The sequence below is a fragment of the Magallana gigas genome, chromosome 6, assembly GCF_963853765.1.
Source record: "Magallana gigas chromosome 6, xbMagGiga1.1, whole genome shotgun sequence".
NCBI lineage: Eukaryota > Metazoa > Mollusca > Bivalvia > Ostreida > Ostreidae > Magallana > Magallana gigas.
Genome location: NC_088858.1, coordinates 43,085,437 through 43,107,390, shown reverse-complemented (window position 1 = coordinate 43,107,390; position 21,954 = coordinate 43,085,437). Strand labels below are relative to the sequence as shown.

The following is a 21,954-nucleotide window of genomic DNA, read 5'->3' as shown; positions in this document are numbered from 1 at the left end:
TTAATAACGATGTATTGAATTTGACTTTTTGTGATATTTAATCCTTTTTTTTAAATTGTAAAATTTGACTATACAAGAACTTTTCAGTGGATTTTCTTTGGATGAAATAAAAAATATAGTGAGTATAAACAAATTGGTTCAGGTGTTAAAAGTATTTGTAGATGACATCACGCCCAAGGATTATGAAGCACTCTTGGACTTAATTTAAACTTTGTACACTGTCCTATTGTCTGGTAATCATATGATTAAAAATGAAATGCTTTTAAATTGTCTCTACATTATGTTGATGATAACAAATTTTAAGCGTAACTTTATGGCAATTATAATTTAATAATCAATTGAAATTTTGACTTAAGTCTAAATTTGTTTCAAAATCCCAATGCCACATCTGAACAAATCTTAAATTATAAAGTTTTTCATAAAATTTCATTTTTACCGACAAAGTGCAGTAAACAGAGTGTTCAGAGTATTTTGTTCAATAACTTTTTTTGAATTCTAACTCTAGGACTGATACATTTATGTTCATTTAAGAGAAAATTACGAATGTATCACACCATTTGTATCCTTTGTTTCGAACCCGCGCGCCTACATGTGCCGATGATCAACAATATTACGTCCCAATAGTCATATAGAATAATCTTTTGCAATTGCATGTAAAGAATAATATGTACTTGATAATACTTTTTAAGAATAAATTTTCATCCTATATTTTATCTCAATTGTAAAATGATATTAGATGAAATTCTTCAGATTCCCGTTTCCAGTAGTAATAACCGGTTTGATCCAAACAAAGAAAGATTGAGGGTCCTATTTTCATTTGAAGATTGCAAACATCACTTAATTAAGGATCGAATCGTCAACAACTAACAAACTGGTACTAAAGTCATTTATTTCATTTTGAAACATTAACAAAATTTTGATCTCAATTTATCTTATTTCTACATGTATACATTATCTAAAATGAAAGCGGTATTTTAAGTGAAAATAAAGTTTTATAATCAGTTGAATCTTGTACAATTATCTGCTATTCACTTTGTTGATTGTGATTCTACTAGATTCAAGCTTAGATTTTAATCAGTTACAGTTAAATGGAAAAAAGAATACTGTTCCATATTATTTTCCATTGCGATATTGGCACATATTGGTCATATTTCACATGACAGTTAAATAATTTACTTTTTAAACAATCATATAAATAATAATAATTGCTATGGAAGTAAAAGGTTTTAACTTATCTGTTAGAAGATCTAAGAGTACTATATAAACACCACACAAACATTATCTAGATCCTATCGGTCAAAAGTATTTTCTGTCGAAATAGTATTTGGCGAGGTAAATTTCCTAAAGGATATTAAATTTGAAGACCATATATTAAAATCCTTGAGTTAAAACTTAATTTTCTATAGCAAATGGATTTTCTTAAGGGATTCGCCTAAATTACGTAAAATAAATGTTTCTCCCTAGTAGATAACTTACCTGTCAATGGGTATTATAAACACTTTAATATACATTAAAAACAAAGTCGATTTATAATTGAATCTGTATATCTATTGCGCACAAAAGATTTTGCAGGGGTTTATTAAGGGACTTATTAACCTTATTTAGGAATATATTGATTAAGAAAATAAATACCAAAACGTTTCTGAGACATTTGACTTTATATGTCATTACTTTTCTTGACTTAATATTTTTAATATCAATCATGTAAAGGTTAAATGGAATGGTTTGTATCCAGGTAAAAATGGCGATTCTTAATTCTGACATGAATTTGAGGCAAGTTAAGTTGTGAATCATTAGTAAAATCTTTTAGGAATCTTTTAGATGAAAATATTAACAGAATATATTCTTTAATTACTTTATCATGTCAAAACACCCTGCTCAACATAAATACACAGGTTTTGTATATAATTGTAATTCTACAGTCTGACAAATTTCCCGTAAAGATAGAGTTCTGCAGATATAAAATGAATATAGCTATAAATGATCTGTCATTTTTTTTTATCATCAATTAATCAAGATAATAATAATGATAAATACAGCAAAGATGATAACACAATATTGAGGTGGTATGATATATTTAGAAATGTCAAAGGTTGAGAGTATATCTTACTAAATAATCATATAGTAACCGTTTTGTATAATGGATAATTTTATCAATTTTGATTCAAGAATGTACTTTGAAAAATCATTATTTTGTAAACTATTTAACAGCACTATCTTCTTTGATAATGTTTTGAAATACGTTAATTGCAGATCAATAGCTAGGGCTTTAAAATGAATGAAAAATTATTTAATTTGTGTCAATTTTATTGTTTATTTTTGACTTAATATTAATATTATTACCTCCTCAATACCATAAACCAAATTAAGAATGTATTTCTAATAAACAATCTATTTCATGTCACTTAAATGTTCTTTAAACGAAAATTGCTCATTTCTTTACATGATAGGTAAACCTAACTATCCATAACATTTCCAAAGTACAAAGCAACATCCCAAAGACAGTCTACATAATTTCTGATCTCGTCTTCTGATGATTTGGTGTCAGGGGTTGGTGGTATGATCACTAATTCAGTTCTTTCAGAGATACATTTTGCAACCTGACGGTCAAGATAACCTACCTCATATTCACGAATTTTTGACACTTCTACCCTAACTGACCGCCATGCTTCGTTTTCAGTATGTAAATTTAAATTGGAATAAACTGTTGTTTCCTTTTCTCGAATGTATTTGACAATTTCATTTCTGATAATATACACATTGTCTTTTTTTTCACAGAGAGACCCATTAAATATGTGATCCACTAAGAGTTCATACTCTTTCATGCTTTGTAATGCCCTTTCTTTTAAATTTCTGAACGACTGCATTTTACATCTGACGCTCGTTCTGTTTTCACATTTGCAAATTATTTGACCAAGAAACCATTTTATTTCGGGTGCATTCCATCGTAAAAAACTTAGATTTTCATCCAGGTCACACATTCCCATATTTCCAAGTCGGACTTTTACTCTTTTCTCCGTTTGTATTTCCACGAAATGTTCAGAAAGGATTTTTTCAATGTTTTCTAAATTGCTGTTTATCGGTAAAAAGGAAAAGGAATACGGTACTTTAGATCTTGAGCGTTGATTTTCTAATCGTTCTTGATACGAACTCAAATATTGGTTTAAGTCAGAAATTGACAGGGTGGAATGCTGGATATCCATGACATAAAAATATCCTAAAGCAAGAACAATGCATAAATCACCATGAAAAATGGAATCATATTCACTCTGGACTATTCGCCACTGCGACATAAACATTTCATGAAAGGCATCTCTACCATATGAGGCATTGCATTTGGTATTCAAAAGTTGTGGAATATATTTTGCAACTTTTCTGTGTTTTCCTTGACACAGACCATCGTATTTTACTAACTTTAAAATGTCCACGTTATCTGAAGCTCCTTCAAATAAAACGGAAAATGTTCCATTCATTGATACATAACCATTTCTTGCCGATTGCAAGCTTTTTGATTTTTCTGATAATTCATACACAATGTTGCTGAGACAACTTAGTTGGGGCACTGTTCCGACTGCCTCCATTTGTAAACTCTCTTGTTTTCTAAACGATACGCTATGTAAATAAACATCAGCGCCAGAAATTTCCATCATTTTGAAACGGGCATAAGTTTGAGCATACTCAATTGTGCTCCAAGACTCGGTTGGGAGAAGTACAGATTCGGATGTTTCATGCTCAAAACCTCGTCCATGACTTCGAGAAACGATATTTAAAGACTCGGCGATTTCTATGTATTTTTGCAAACACATATGTACTATATTCTTTTTATTTCTTACTAACCATTGTTTAAAGGGAGTGGGTAGGCATGACGAATGTACACAATTTTCGACAAATCCTCTTGCATTTCTTAAACAACGTAACAACAGTTCTGAAAAAATACTCGAACTTAACTTGTTCCGGTCTACATACTGATTTGCTGATTCTTCTAATAGCATCAGTGGAAAGACACATTCATAAATATCTATTGGTCCTCCATCGTAATTACTTTCTCGTATGTTCTCGAGAAGGATTTGCGCAATATAACTTAATTCATGGGACTTTTGAATGAAGTTATTCAGTCTTCCACACAATTGTTTTATATTTTCATCTGTAACTAAAGTCACGAATCCCTTTTCATTTGAAGATATTTTGATAGGAAAGCATATAAACCCTTTTTGAAATATGTCATGTTCAGAATAAAATGAATGATCTTGATGACGTTCCATATATCTTAAAAATATCTTGAGATCTTTTTTTTCTATTCCGAGAAATTCATTGCAGCAATTGGCTGAAAACAGTTCATGTTCAAATAAAAATTTAGTATGTATTTTCCGAGGGATGTTAGTCTGAATCACAGGACGTAGTTTGTTAATACCGGTAGTTCTATTTTGATCTAATTCAAAAGACTTTATCTTCGTTTGAATACTTCGTTCTATTTTGTCAACAGCATTGTTTCGCAGTATTTTCAGTTTTATTTGACATATAACATCAGCTACTACCCAAGGAAAACTTGTTAATTGATTGGGTGTTCTGAAACGATCCTCATAAGTTACTGTATACCATGCCAACGCTTTTCTAGAAATTATCATACTCTTTAATTCAGATAACTTTTTTTCTCCGCCAAAGTCTCTGAAAAACTCTGTTCTAGTTCGTTCAAATAAAACGGATATTTGAGACCGAAGGGCCTTTTCAACGTTATATGTTTCGCCTTTTAAGCAACCTCTTCTGCTCTTTGGTGACTCGACTAATCCGGTACACGCTTCCGCCTCATTTTCAATGCCATAAGCATTCATTATTTGTAGGATACTCTCGTTGTAAACATTCCTTTGTAAAATAGCATTTTCAATATCTATTTGTGACAAAGGAAGATCAGTTATATCACTCACGCCAATACCATCGAAAAAGGCTTGAAAATGAGTTTTTGAAAGTAAAAATCGGCACTGTCGAAAAAGTTTTCCGATTATTTTTAAAGACGTGTATTGTAGCTTATCTCTTTTCATCATAAAATCTGGATACTCTTTTGGAGACTCAAAATTTTGTAATGACGGTGCATTGCCAGTCTTCGGGAAGTCCACAGCATCAGAATGCATTTTTGCTAATTGAAGACATGAACTTGAAAATATTCCGTCCCTTTCATAGTCCGCAAAGACCAGATGAGTATTTGCGATGATTCCTAAGTTGTCATTTTGTATGTAATTTGCAATAAACTCAACGATGTCTGGTACCGTTATATCTGATTCAAGACGTTTCTTTTTAGCTTTTGGAAAATCCATTGGAATTTGGTTTTTAATCGAGTGAAGTCGCTCATCCCAGCAAACAAAATATTCATCTCCATCAAGATCAGAACCGGACATTTCATTTGGATGTGGCCGAGAACCACGCTGAGGGAAAACAATACAGTCAACCATATGTCGAAGTCCGGGGATATCCACTGCTTCAAGTATACGAAGATCTCCTGGATGAAAACAAGGATTTTTTGTGACTACTACTTTACCCAGAACAGTTTTTACGTTTATCATAGGATGGTGCGGTTCTGTAGAATACTGTATAAACACTTGTCCGTATGCCAGTGTCTTAGTTTCATCTGAAGTGCCCATCATAAATCGACCTTTATTAAGAGGAATTTTAATTCTTGTTCTGTTTTTCAAATCTTTAAGCTTCCGATGAAAAATACACAAAAGAAGAGACCTGTAAAAAGGCTCGCAAACAAAACTAATTCCTTCTCGGTGCAGATTTTCAAAATCAATGCCGATTGAAAGCTGAAATTAAGCAAAATATATGGAAATATATAAAAGAGATAATCACTATTCATTGCAGATTTGCCAAATAATAAATGGCATTGTGTTCCAATCATATAACTATTTAATCTTATTAAACAAAACCTACAGAATTGTGAACCTTTTTGTTTCAACATGCATTATTAACCGTCGTAAAGAGACTATACTAAATATACAAAGAATACTTTTATCATCACTATTCCAGGTAATTTCTAAAATAGTTAGCAGACAGGCAAAATGTTTTCAGAATTGCAATTAGATAGTCTGATTTATTATATTCTATTTGATGAGAGAAGATAACAAAGATCGATATATCAAATTTTCCGTGAAAGGATCAAATCATCCTTTGGAATCCAGTTGTATGCCTTATACATGTATATACAATGTATGACAAACCAGGCAAAGACAAACTAGGTGACAAAAAGGCAAAAACGCTATGAACTTAATTGTTGGAGTATTTTGTTACCGAATGTATTATTTTTAGATAGACAGATAGATAGGATCAAACTAACCTCTCTAAGATTTACAAATGCCGCATCATTATCAAAAAGCATTTTTGACAATTCATATAACATTGTCTCTTGGAGATCTTGAAAATAATTGTTGCAAATTCCTAGTCCTGAGAGGAGCGTTATGACTTGTCGGTTAAGGTGAAGTGGAGCTGCAATAAAGAAAACATATATATATCTTTCAAACGACAGTGATATTTGAATTTAATATGTATACACTTGAAAAGTTTTAATTTAAAAAAATAATTGATTCCAAATTTGCCAGTTTTCATATTCTTTATATTAGTAAACTAAGATGCATTCCAAAAAGAATTTATCCATTCGCTTCTAAGTCTCTTTCTTTTTGTGATCCATGAGATATGTCAGTTTTTTTTTATTACTTTTTTGATTTATATTATCAACATTTTTTAAAAATCATCTGTACATATATATATATATATCGCTTAAAAATATAATAAAGCCCATTAAAAATAAATTATTTGCCATAATCTAGCCCTCTTTGATTTTTTTCATCTGATGTTTATGAAGAGGAATACCATTCCATAGGATCTCCGAAATGGTGCAAAACTTATTTATTAAACCGGCTGACTTTGGTCTAAACATGGAGACATGGAGATCTTTGTTACATGTTTGTATTTTACACTTCCATGATCTATTTATGGAGAAAAATGAAATAAAATACACCAGCATTTTAGCTAATTGTCTTTTTCAGCAGCCATGATAGTTCTCGCGTGATTGCATGTGGTATACGCTTCGGGTTTAGATGGGCTAGATAACGTGGATAACGCAATTATCAGTGTAAATAAGCGGTATTACATCGTTCTATCACTAAAATATCATTGGCTGTTCCAATATTAAACCGATCACGGTCAGTAAACACGGTGGACATATTCAAGTTGATATGTTGACTAACACTAAAAATAACCGATACATGGTCTATATCTAATATTTTGTGGTTAATTGATATCCTACACAACTACACTGTTTGAGTTCTGATAAAAAAAATGCAAATGGTATGTCATTAATTTATATTTTGAGCCAAAATCGTTGCGGGAGTAAATCACCCCCGCACTTGCACCATGGAATTGTATCTCTGCCCCCTCTGCAGAGAGTTGCAGTATGCAGCTTACAATAAATAATTTCCTTTCTAGATACTGAGTGGGACGTTACATGTAAATATGACCATAAAAATCTCAAATTAAAAAGTCAACTACAAGCTTTGTTCTAGCAATTTGTTACTTCATACAACCTCTTAAAACTAAATCAATAATTGTCACTAAATATTAATTTCAAAGTTCTCCCCTGTCTAAAAAACCCACTTGCAAGCCATCTTATTTTGTGGAGAGAAAAAAATCCTTTAAACATTATTTATACATAACTAAGAAGAAATTAAGTTTTCAATAAAAATGTTATATTATTGAAATTCATGTTCTTGTGAAAAGATGACTTTGATTATTTTCCTCGTACTAATATAGTGAACCAAGAATGATTTTAATATATTTTCACTAAATAATTTACACATAATTGATACTCATATATTTCTGTTGGTAGATTACCCCAAATATATTTCAGATAACGGATATCAATAATCCATATTCAGTATACCTAAAGGAGACTCTTTTTTTTAAAACCAATATGTCTATTAACATTATATGTATTGTAATTCATATACAGTCTTTAAGGATATGTGAACCTGACAAAAACAAGTTCATTGCGCAACGCGAACTGTCGTCTGGCGATGAGCTGTCGTATTTCCACATCTACGGTATATTTGCTTAATTTAAGCTTTAAAACAGTGATATAAAATGTGTAAGTTTATGAATTTGCATAAAATATCATTTATATCAACATTTACATCAAAAGGTTTTACTTTTTTAATCATTTACAAACTTAAAGTTTACGACATACTTGCGCCGATTTCCGGTAATTTCCCAAATCTCGATGTAAACAACAAGTCGGAATGACAAAAACTGATGGATATTATTAGTGTTTGACGAATATTGCGAACACAAACTGATGTCGGGTGTCATAAAAAGGGAATGGAAAAAAGGACGAGACCATACACTAGTTCCCTGTGATCTAAACCTGCCATTTGCAAGCAGTAAGCATGGTAGGTGTCTTATCATGACATGTGCTATTGTATTATGTTCACATTACAGATTATTATGCTCGTATATTATCCACGTGAAAACAATATCGCCTAGCCTATATGCAGAATAGCTACACAATAATCCTAATTTGTTCAAATATAAAAATTATTCATTGTTAATTCAGTCAGTGTTTGTAATTAAAATAATCACAATTTCAGTTCGAATTTTCTTAATTGAAATTAACCATCTGATGATAAATGGTAAGGTTAACCGCATAGATGATAGAGGGCCCTGAGTTTACTCTAGCATATGACAAGCTTATTTACCAGCATTTACTCACAAAATATTTTTAGTGTAACACTTTCATGCACATTAGCTTGAACAGTATATTTGTAAGGAATAGGTTATATGTTTGTATTGATGATTTTTTTTAGCACATATAGTTCATAACATGAAGAATTAATCTTTTATTCACTATCAATAACTGATAATGTTGATTCTCTGTACTGTTAAAATATTTGAACAGCTGACTGATATTCACCTTTATTGAACTGGAAAAATCAAAGTACAGTTGAAAGAAAAATTAGTATATCATGGTTTATCGGTTGATAGAATTGCTCACATCATATTTAGATTTCATGTGCTGGGTTCATTATTGTTACAAATTCTTATTTTTTTCCCATTATTTTCAAATCATTAAAACGCAAGATTTCTAAATACACACAGTTATATAAGATATGAAATTGTCAAGTTAAGTAACATTAATTTAAATTTTCAAGATTAGAATAAAATGTTGACAAGTTTCACCTGATATCAAATTGTTGTATAGAATAATCCATTTATATAAGGTTCTGTCTTTCTATGTTGCATACACTTTCATAATATGCCTATATGAATTTTATTTTTCTACATGTAGCTTCTTAAAATCATCCTTTCATATAAGTCCTTCTTATATGTTATAAGTAATAGTACCAGTAATATCAGTTGTTTTTTTTTTAATACAGACTTTTCAAACCTCCAAGAGATAAAGAACATCACTGGTATGTGTTAACGAGGTCATTCCTAATACAAGACACAATGCGGAAAAATATAAGACTAATGTAAAGAACTGAAACCATGAGTGATGAAGAGAAGAGCTGATAATCAGATTATTGTCTCTGTTATGTTCATCCTGATAAAGCCTTTCCCGATTGATGCCCTGGATCATTTATTTGGTAATTTAAGGATGACAATATTTATTTCAACATTTATGATATAATATTAAGACAATTAATAAGCAGCACAACATATCCTGAAATATGAAACTGGACCAAACCAGTGATAATCTACCATTTATGATTTATTACATTTACTTGGATTTGAAAACCATTTCTGAAACTCCAAAAGTCATGAATAATTTGGACATATAATGCATACAATTAAGAATTAGTATTGTAAAAGAATATATATTATGATAATGCATATGCTATAAGAAATACAATTGATAGATATCAAAAGGTGTTTATACTGACCAAGTGCAGTAATGAAGTTTGTAATGGCTATATACTGTTCATGTGGAGAAACTGGTTTTTAAAATATATGTCTTATGTTTATAATTATGTTTAATTTGATGATTGCATAGTATATCAAATCATCATTTCTGTCTATTAGTGTCTGTCTGTCCATCCATTTATCTGTCTGAAGTCTGTTTTATTTTATAACCCTGATAAGGTTACTGATGTAGATCAAGTTGAGATCATCATTAATTATGACACTTATATACAACAAGCCTCACAGAAAATATCAATCCTCTTAAATTACAGAGTTTTTGAATGAGTTATGAATGTATGGTTGAGTAAATTGTTTATTTTAAATATTTTTTGAAATGATTTTTGTGAATAAGAATATTTTTGTTATAACTTATCCTTATCTATATTTTTATCATTTTTGCCTGAAAAAAAATATACATATCCTAGTTAGGCCACACCAATATAATTTCTTGCTTGTCGGACATTAAGTGGAAAAGGGTACAAGCGGGCTAGCGATAAAATATTAAGATTATTGTTTTTTGTAGCCGAAATTTTTAGGCGGTCCATAATGATATGATTTGTAAAGTTTTATTTAAACACGAGCATGCAGGATCCGATGAAAAAGAAATTTAATTGGTGTGGCCTTCCACATTTTCTATATTTTAGTTCAAATTGAGGCTGAACCATTGTAATATATTACCCTGCAAAATCATTCTGATAAAGTCTAAATCATACATTATAAATAGCATCAAGACCAATATGGGGACCAAGGAAGGGTTCAAAGTTCAAAGGATTTATAGGATTGCATACAATCATGTATATACATAAGGACAAATCATTTCAGAATCTGCAGTGTTGTTTAGTTCAATCAGATAATATGATTTAAAGAATTATCATGATTAAGTATCAAATTTCATTTTATACCTGTAATCATTTGAAAGATTCTCCTATTTTCCGACACCCATTTTAATGCAATACCTTGCAAATCAGACAAAACTTTTAAAGATTGATAGAGGAAATTCAAATTAATTACAATCAGTATAGGATTTTTATGAAACCTGTGATTTATTTGGTTTGATTGTATTTTAAATCTTTCAACAAAGGCTTAATAAAGATTGTGTGTATTAAAGTTTTCATGCATGTTTTTCTTTTTTGTGTACAGAGACTAGAGTTTCTTGATTATATCAGATGCACAACTATGACACTCTGTTAATTACCATTAAAATAAACTCTTTAGGAAGTGAAAAAATTGTTAAATTAAAGAATCATTTTCTCTTTATATGATTGGTTTTTAGAAATACAACCATTTATGGCAGTGTTGACTTTCATGAAGCGCGCAGAGTGATTTTTTGTAAAAGTCAGATCAGAGGAAATTCGGATTTTCAGCCTTTTTAATTCAATTAGTTGTAGTATTTACAACACAACTCCATTAATTTTGTTCTACAAGAACTTATGCAGGTTCACAGTATAACTAGTTGAAAGAAATTGCCATTCAAAACTGAATTATACGTCTTTTTTTAACAGCATGTAGGGTTTGTAGCATCTATTTCAATAGAGGTCAGAGGAAATTCAGACGTTATTATCTTTTTTTCTAATTCACCAACATGCCAATTATTGATTACTAATTTTTTGCTATTTATCATTTCTTCAAAATTACATTAAAAAAATTATAGTGTAATTATAGGAAATAGTATTTTTTGCAATTTTTCTAGCTCTGGTCACGTCAAAAAATGTCACTTTTTTAGTGGTCAGAGGAAATTCAAACTAAAATAGCGGATTTAAGAAAAGGAATTCTTATAATCCATTTTCAAATAAATAGAGTATTTTATTAACCTTTTTAATATTTTGGTGAGAAAATTTTTCTAGTTAATTGTAAATATGTCTTTTATGACATTTTTAAATTGCATTTAAGTTTTTTTTTCTCGTTCTAATTTTTTGAACATGGGTAAGTTTGAAGGTCGTTGCCATGGAAACGAACTCACGAACATATGCTTAAAATGTCTTTTTTGACCAAAACAAATCGATTAGAGTCTGTTTAAACAATTTTTTCAATTATTCAATTAGTTTCATGTCAGGTTCACATGTCCTTAATATTTGCTACGTTTATAGTGATATAGTTACACATGTAGCTTCTTGTGCCAAACCAGAACAACTCGGAAATATTCTTTCAGTTTCCCTCACAGATTATTGTTTATTAAATTGAAAAAAAATAATTAGATGTATACAAGTTTAAAAAACAAAATTTCTGTATAATATTAATTTAAGAAATTGAGGTGGCCTTAAGGGAATGTAATTCTCATAGGAAATTTAGGTAAAAAAGCATCATTTACAAACCAAAATACAGCTGTAGGAAATACAAATTATTTACCTGGACGTGAAACCTGCAATACCTCCAGACTTTTTGAGTTTGATTCAAACTTTTTCATACTTTCCCGTATAACAACTATTTCTCTATTTTCTCCCAATGATGGATCTATAGCAATAACTCCTTTACATCCACCGTAACGTATTTGGAAAGCCGAGGGAACAATATTCAAATCCATACTTTTGGCAACCTAAAATAAGAATTAATAAAAACAACAAGGGCTTCCGTTGGAAACGGAAGACCTTAATTATTATACAATAATACGGATTTTGAATGTTATCTTTAAAAAAAAAACTTTAAAATATTCAACCTTTGCTGCAAGCCTTTTCGAAATTTTTCCAATACCGTCTGTGAAACAATATCCGTTTCTTGTTACGTCTTTTTCAAAACGAACTTCTTCATGTTCTTCAATAGTTAGTGTATTCCAAGACGACGAAAAGCAAAGACCAAATCGAGACACGTAAGATGCAACACACCGTTCCTTGGCTAGATCACCAGAGCTTTGTCTGATGAATTCGGCTGTGATTCCATCGTACGAGCTGAAAAACCAAAAGCTGTGTTCTCGAAGTTGGCTGTTGGAACATCCAAGAAACTCGTAATGACGGTCATAAATAGTAAAGCCATTAATAAAATGTTGTTTCATGTCCTCTAACAAATGCTGAGGTCCTCTGTATTTCATTCCGCTTATTTTCTCAAAGTCTTCGTCCCGATAAACCAGTCGTATGAAATAATCAGCATTGTACTGGCGTAAAATTCTATTGAAATATACTGGTTCTTTGGACAACAAAATAAATCTGGACGGTGTAAGCACAGCTCTTCGAACCATTGTGTAGTTTTTAGGTACTTTATTGTCAAATCCATAGCTTTCTGTCAGTTTGATTGCATCTTGCATTTCTTCTTTTAAATGAAAGAATGGTTTTCCGGCAAGATGGTCGGCCAGTGTTGTAAACACGTCGGAATATTTACATTCCTCTGATAAAATTTCTTCCAAACCGAGTGTCCTTAATTGGTTGGTTACCTTATATCCCTGACAGCAGAGAGATCTCCAGGCATAGGCATTATCAAAATTTTTAATTTCCAGATTCATTTCCTGGACTTGATCACTAACGCTCAATTGAGTATGAACAATGGCAAAGTCTACATATCTTAGGTACCACGACAATCTGGATGTTATAGGACTTTCATTTTTAAACTGTACACAGAAACTCGTTAACAGACCAAATTCCGGATACCTGGTTCCTCTGCAAGAAATCCTTTGTTTTCTGTTGTATGGATCTTTAAATAATTTTGGACAAAATTTCACGTTAAAACAAAAGATAGTCTTGTCATTCTGTAACTGCATGATACTATGTTGATGAAGAATGTAATGCGATAACTTGATCTCGATCGCAATGCCAGCAGAGATTGTTAAGACTAACACGGACGAGTCTTGTTGAAACTCAGCAACTGCTACCTCTTCCCAGTGTTTGACGAATTCAACAGGAGAAGTCATACTTCCACCCATAACTTTGACATTACATTCTACTATGGTTTCTGGAGCTCGGAAGGAACGTCTTTTCAGAGGCAAAGTTTGCAGCCATGACATTTTTTCTCTTGACGGCTTATGCTCAACCCAATGATTGAAAATGTTTGTAGAGAAGGCGTTCCCCAAAGATGTTTCAATGATCCAAGAACAGCTCCTCGTGTATTTTGAATATTTTGGAAGATTGCCTAAAAACAAAATGTTACAAAACTTTCATTTCTAAATTATATAATATCATAATGGCGGAAGCTTTTTAGAACTTATCACATGCATGCAAGTCACGTGTGTACGATTTTCCGTGCGATTCTTAAAGCCCTAGGCACAACTAGACGTGCTTGTTTGGTGATCGTGCGTGTGCATGTGCCACGGATTTTACCAATCTTGGCTGCCGTAACTGACCGTAGGGCGAGAAAAACTGCAACGTTATACAAACAAACGTGTGACGTGCCAGTCATAGGTGTCACGTACAATTTTATTTCAAGACAGTATGCTACCCTCAACGTGCTATGCCCCGAGGAACTATAGTCTTACAATTATTGATCGTGCAACAGACGTACGTTCGCCTTGCGAACATTTTAACCGAAATACTATCTAATCTTGCAAGTCAATCGCGTACCGACATCTGACTTTGGAATTGCCTCATAATAGTTGCACAAACAAATATCAGTTTTTCCAAAGAATGTTTTTTCTTAAGACATGTACTGAAATAAAATTTTATTTCTCAATATGCATTAACAAAGTAAAGATTGAAATGTCGAAAAGAATTCGAAGAGAAAGACGGCTGTTAAACTGTAATTTCTGCTGTGATGAATTGCTATTTTCCCAATGAAAATTTTTTCCATTGTTATTAATTTGGGGGAAGTGTAATGAGCACGCACTATGAGCAATTGGTGTTACGCATGGTGTCAGTATAACTTACTGTGCGTTCAAATTAAACATTGATGATGAGCACAAGCGACTTGTGGTCATCGTACATTTAAGGGTCAGAGTGCGCGGGTTGCGATAAGTGAGACATCCTTGCATTATTCGTGCCTGTGAACGATTATTAAACGGGTTTCTTTAGTCAAGCGCAACTGCCACGTGCATGTGCACTTTCAGGTATTGCAAAGAAATCATGGTGATTGATGTGCATGTCAAACAGCGACGGTAGGTGCTCATGAACATGAGCCCACAGAGCATCTATATACGTATGTACGACCAGTATTGATGAGGCTTAAATGTCTTGGAAATAAAAGCGTTTTAAAACGTTATGATTGCATCATAAAGAAACATTGTGCATTTTTTTTTTATATTTGATTTTAATTTTGTTTTTTGATATTGAAATAAAATTTCTTTTTAAAGAACTGTGCGGACATTTTTGGTAATTTAAATCAAGTTTTGCGCTTACTTTCCGATAAGCGTAAATTCCCCGAAATAATGGTGAGGAGGTCGACCTCGAGCAAAAAATAGTATGAAATGCCGCATGGGCTACATACGAAAGCCGAGAAGGATCATTCGAGATTCGAGATTCGAAATACGAGATTCGAAATACGAGATTCGAGATTCGAAATTCGAGATTCAATATCTAAATTAACCAATCAAATCATGGATCTGAAACCTGTATCCTAGCAACATCAAACTGTTCTAAATAAAGATCATTCGTACATGCTCTTTCCTACAAATAAATGTCTTAATAGCTCTTAAATAGTGGTTATAAAATGGTTAAATTAACATTGATGAATTAACCCCACACAGTATAAACAATTAAATTAGAAATAACACTGTTGGCTTTGCGAATCTAAGTGGTTTTGTTTGCCCTGTATGTATTCCCCCCCCCCCCCCCCCCCCCCGAACAATTTTAACCCGAAGTGTATTCGCCCCAACTGTGTAAAAATCGGCTCGCGAAGAAAGATCTGTTTAATCTAAATGTTTTAGCTATCATTTAATATTTATTCGTTTGATGAGATATCGGCGCTTCTGATTGGTTGAAAAATTTCTTTGATACCTGCATCAATAAAATTTTCGCCGGATCTACTTTTCTCAAATGTTCTGATTTAACACTATTTATAGAATGGGAATTTCCTAGATAAACACTGTCAACAAAATGTAAAGTTGTGTCTGTTTTATTGTCAGCAAACAAAATGCAACCTTGTGAATATAAAAACTTGAAAGTTTAACCTTCAAAATTAAACAAAACACATTGTTTGATTCACGAAATAGAAAATTAAGCGTCTTCTCACGATTTCGTCTGCTTGAGATCAATCAACATTTACAGCGAGGCTGGCTGTTCCTTTTCCAGGAATATTATAACGGACAAATAGGCCTTTAAACTTTCACGGTAACACTGCTGTTCAAATTTGGTAACGATAATTTTTTTTAATTTACACACGTAGATGATCGGTCATCAGAATAAGCGTCGTAAAGAAAAGCTATGAGTACTCAGTAACTAATGCATCAACTCCTTCGGTGCATTCCAAGCAGCAGATATACCATTTAAGTACATCACTGGCTATCTAGTTACCACAACGTTTACAAAAGTCGCTTATACATACTATTCTTTGTCGATATATCACTTATTTTCGTCCACGATCGCCTTTCCTTGGATGGTTATGCCCAGTTGCATATTCCAGCGATCTCACATGAAAACTAGTTTTATTACGAGTTTTTGTGCACAGTGAATAATATCACAAGCTATCGCATGTATTTTCCTTTCGTTTTCAATTTAGCCGGTTCAGATTTTAACTCACTTTTTGTGTTAAATCCATTAAATTCAGCACAATAGCTCTGCATCAGCTGAAGGCGCATCCATTTGAATATTGTTGCTGTTGTTGTTTTGTATTCATACGCGCCGCTTCATTTACATCATTTACATTTCTGATCAATGACACTTCACATTTTTTTATTTGAAAATGTTTAATTAAATGATAAGAAATGAAGATAATAATTTTTCTATTGATCGACGTATCAAAGAAAAAATTGACCGGAAAACTTTTTCATCAATGCGCTACGATGAAGTTTTCCGGTCAATTTTTTCTTTGATACGTCGATCAATAGAAAAATTATTATCTTCATTTCTTAAATGAAACGAAACTCAAATAAATAATCGACATGTCAAAATATAGGTTATGATAAAGTTTTAAACCATAGAAGATATAATGATTTACAACCTCAAAGACAAAAATCCATATAAGAATAGTGTATTGTAGGGTATGGCAATGCCATTGTCGATATGAGAGAGAGAGAGAGAGAGAGAGAGAGAGAGACAGACAGACAGACAGACAGACAGACACAGAGAGAGTTTTGTAGTGTCAAATTCAGTTTGATTTAGAATTTGAAATTGATTTGATTTGTTACAAGCATATATAGACAATAATTAAGCCTCTAAAACGAGAAAAGAGAGGAGGTAGCTAGGGTAGGGCAGACCAACTAGCAAGCTTTAATTTTAACGGTGTTAGCGCACCTGTGATTTACATCTCTCTCTCTCTCTCTCTCTCTCTCTCTCTCTCTCTCTCTCATCACCTAGCATTTCCTTTTCCGTGAGGGGGCTTGGGGTATTTGTGATGTCTTACATTAGCTAGCGATAATGATAAAAAAAACATGAAATTTTCTTTAAATTGTGTGCGGATCTTATACGCCAATAATCTGTTTTCAGTATATACATTTCAAGAGGGGGGGGGGGGGGGGGCGGCTATATAGTCCTAATTAATTTGTCAGTTATTCTGTCCCCACTTTGTTTTCTCTTCGTTTTCCAGGTTTATTTCATTTGGCTCGGCAAATTAATATAAAACTTTCTGTGTAGCTCCATAACGATGCACTGTAGATAAATTATGAGTAGTTTTACTTTTGATAAACAGGTACATATCCGTACTTGATTTTTAATTTGACTCTTATAATCGGATTTAATATTCCAATAATTATAGGGGAGGAAAGAGTAGACGGGACTTTTTTGCGCATATCCTACTGTACCATTCATTCAACACAGGTATTAGCACTCATCGAGTTCGACTTGCTTTCCTTTTCTTTCATCCACTGGATTTAAAGCTATTAATTTTTGAAAATATTTTGAATTTATGGCCTGATTATATATAAATTAGAGCTGCGCTGGTGCATATATTTACCCAAATGGACCAAAATATAACCAAATGAATCTAAAAGTTTTGACAAAATTAGTTTTAAACGTACGACTCTTTTTTTCAATTCTAATCGGGTATGTCCTTTAGAAAAATCTTGAACCACACACATTTTAGCAAATAAAACGACAATTGTTTCATTTTTTTTATGGGGAGGGAGGTGGTGCCGGTAAGTAAAGGACATGTATTGCTTGTGGCAGTTGTGCTATACTCTCATTTGTTATAATAGGTAATACTACATATTGATATAAAATGAAAGTTTCCAATTACACTGTACATAGCTTCTATCACGCATTTTGACCCGTGCGATAGTTTAAAACAATTTTCAAAGCATTTAATATAATTCAACCGATCATTTTTGAAATTGAATTTTCTGGATCCCCGCCTGATACGTCCGCCTTCATGTATATTAGAATTACATGTACCATGACCATATGTACACATTAACTTAATCGGCTATGTTATGGGACGATAACAATTTTTATCAATGTTTTTGCAGGATATGTGACAAATAACAGCCTATTTGTGGGTTTTTGCACTGATTATTTGAGATAATTTGCCGCCATCTTTTATGCATTCCACATACCACTCACAGTTTCTTTATTTGGTGTTCTGTGTGTATGGCGACAAATTGGTAAATTTGCACCACTCACCCCTTGTAGCTTCATCCTGATTACATTTTATCTGGCAAAGTGTAATGTAGTAGTATATTAAATACACACATCTTTGTTTGCAGTGCTTATTTACATCTTTAGAGATTTACTTACAAAAAAAGTAAACATTTGTATGACTTATATGTAATTATTGTCAATTTTGGTGCGGTGGGGGATAGGGGGGTAGGAAACTACAGAGAAACTTAACTTGGCTGTGAAACATATGCTTTTATTCTTTCTTGTTGATGTATCAATGAATGAATTATAACAAAATATATGTACAACAATTAATTTTGAAATATTCATGCACAATCAAATAAAGGGTTTTACTGTTCTCTGCACAAGAAATCGGCAATGTGAACAAATTGGCGCCTTATCATCCCTACCTTTAATTGTAGAGAGTAGGTATCCTTCTATATTGAAAACAATTCCAAAAGTAAGACTCATAATAAGTTGCTTACTGAGGAAAAGGAAATAAATTGTATTTATTAATAATTCCGTATGCATATGATGTGATAATATCTCAATGATTTGTTTATAATCATAGTACTAGTGTATCACTGTATGCATACATAAAAACGATAAGTAATGCTTATATTTATTAGTGAAACAGGACAGATTATTTATATTTAGATTATTTAGATACATGTACTAATCTTCATGCGGGGATCTAGAAAGGAGGGGGTCAGGGGATCTGGACCCCCTCCTCGGGAAAATTGGAGCTTATTAAATTTACAGAGTAAAATTTTTAAAAATTGGCCTAGGAGTCCCTACAGAAAAATTAGCTACGCTTATGAAGTTCTCTACCATAACCGCATTTTTACACAAAAGAGTGAATAAACCCGGGTTTTAAACTATTACTGGTGGTGAAATACCTTAGGGTTCAAACGCATCAGGTGGAAATGCACCAGGGCAAACAAAATCACTTAGATCCGCGAAGCACACTGCATTATTACTAGTCTACTTAGATATTCTGTGTAAAAGTAAATACAAATAATTATTTAGTTAGGTAGGGAGAAGTGAACATAGCATTTATTTGTATATAAGAGCATGTACGTATGATTTTTATTTAGAACAGTTTGATGTCGCTAGGATACATATTTTCAGATCCTTGATTTGATTGGTTAATTTAGATATTGAATCTCGAATTTCGAATCTCGAATCTCGTATTTCGAATCTTGTATTTCGAATCTCGAATCTCGAATGATCCTTCTCGGCTTTCGTGGCTACATGCTTACGATTCGTTAAACTGTATAACTTTTATCTAACTAAACTCGTTGGTGCCACGTTTTAGTTCCATAAGTATAGCTCAGATCCACCATGCCGCACAGCAAGATATACTTAGTATATGGTCCGAGAATAAGTATCGCAGGCCAAATTTTAACATGGCTTCATCATGGGTATACATATTATGTTTTAAAAATAACTCCGACACATTCAAGAAAAAACATACTTAATTTTAAACTATCTGAAAAAAAAGCTATTTAACTTAAGAAATCTAGTTAGTTTTCCAGACACACTAAAAATTAACAATATAAAGGTAGCATTGAAATATTAAAGCACGTACAAGACTTACCTAATTTGGTGTCAATTTCTTCTTTTATTACCATGGTACTTGGAAGTTTATTCAAAAATTCTTGTATAGATTCTTCTTTCTCAAGATAAAATATATGAAGCTCATAGAGTTCCATCTCCCTTTCATTAGGTGTCTTGTCTTTTTTCTCTGCAGCCATTTCAAATGATTTTCTAAGGACTGAACATTGATGTTGTAATTTGATAATTTATACCTGTGGATATTTCCAAGTATTTAAAAGGAAACTTACTTTAAAAAAGGGAAGTTACTCGTGATATGCGCCGATATCCGATAACCCTTTGCATTACACCTATAAAAAGTTGAAAAAACAGGTTAACATCAAGAATCATTTTTATTTTCTGAAAATATTATATGACGTTATGTAAACATCAACAACATGTTACAGATACACGTGCCTTTACAAATACCTTAGCTTTTATCAGTACAAATAATATCAAATTCAAATAAAATATACCTAGGTAGACAACAATGTCCGATACCTATAAAATGTTATCCTTAAATAAGCAATCTTTATCACACAATACACATGGTCACTATAATATAATGAAAATTGTCATCATATGGTTAATATGGGCTAAGGCTATTTTAAGATCCTCGTATTTGCGTCCTGGTAAAAGAGATAATGAACTACTTTCCTATAAATTTACAGGCAACGTTTGTTTACTGTCAAATGAGTCAGATATAATGCTTTACAACCGGAAAAGATTGTGCAAAATTAAAAAAATATCTACGATTTATATTGTAAATTATAAATTTAATATTTAAGTATTGTTTGCACATTCATGCATACACTGTTTTATTTATATCAAACAATTATCACAGATGTGATTACATTGCAGGAAAATTAAAATAGAGATTTGTAAACTGTTGTACACATTTAACACAATAACGTTTTTACTCCAATACCGGCAGAACTCCTCGAAAACAAATAAAACAAGTTTCTATGAAATTTATTTCTAAATACTGAAGTTAATTTTTATGAGTAATTTTATAATGGTATCTAAGAATGTGCTTTCATATTTTAACTGGAGAAAAAATTCTGCATAATTTGGATGACTAAAACTATGCTTAGGTACTACAGAAAAATGTACGTAGTATTACAGCAATAAATAACAAAATCATCATCCATGTTAGCCAAAAATATTTTTTTTAAAAAGAGCATGAATATACTTTATTGTGGTCCTAAATGCATAGAAATGATCATTTCACAATAACTCAGTGGTTTCTACTTCTTTAAAAGTAAATTAATTGAGGTCCAGATTTTTTCCCTTTAATATTATAGATTGGGTGTAGGTTGTTTATTCATAGCCAGATTGGAAAAAAATAAGTAATTTACATATCCTTACACAGAAAATTACAGTGAGATCACTCTGACAAACAAACGTTCAAATGTATACAGGTACATGTACATGTATGTACGTTTAATTTAGATTTTGAACATCAGATCAGATTTTATTTGAATAAACCGGCATATATACAATATATAATTCGTACTTGTGTTTGACCTACTCTTTATTGCTTTTTACATTCTGATAAATAATCTCCACGAGAGAGAGAGAGAGAGAGAGAGAGAGAGAGAGAGAGAGAGAGAGAGAGAGAGAGAGAGAGAGAGAGAGAGAGAGAGAAAACTCCATATACAGAGAACAGTATAAATCTCACAAATCAAATCCCTCTTTATCTTTTCAAATCACAAGGTGTTTACACTGTATAATGTCCGTAAAGCAAAACATTGTAAACAATATGTATCAGGTTTATTGTGTTAGCCTTGTAGGACCTTGATTAATGATAAAA

At 32.0% G+C, this 21,954-nt stretch overlaps 1 non-coding gene across 1 annotated transcript; it reads right to left on the bottom strand.

Annotated features, from left to right (window-relative positions):
- Nucleotides 1–869: 869 nt before the first annotated feature.
- LOC105327250 (uncharacterized) lies at nt 870–20,339 on the bottom strand. Its single transcript, XR_010714807.1, has 5 exons — nt 20,146–20,339; nt 12,596–13,995; nt 12,289–12,475; nt 6,326–6,474; nt 870–5,795 (listed from the first exon to the last, which is right to left on the bottom strand). It is a non-coding gene; the product is annotated as an uncharacterized protein (transcript).
- Nucleotides 20,340–21,954: the final 1,615 nt, after the last annotated feature.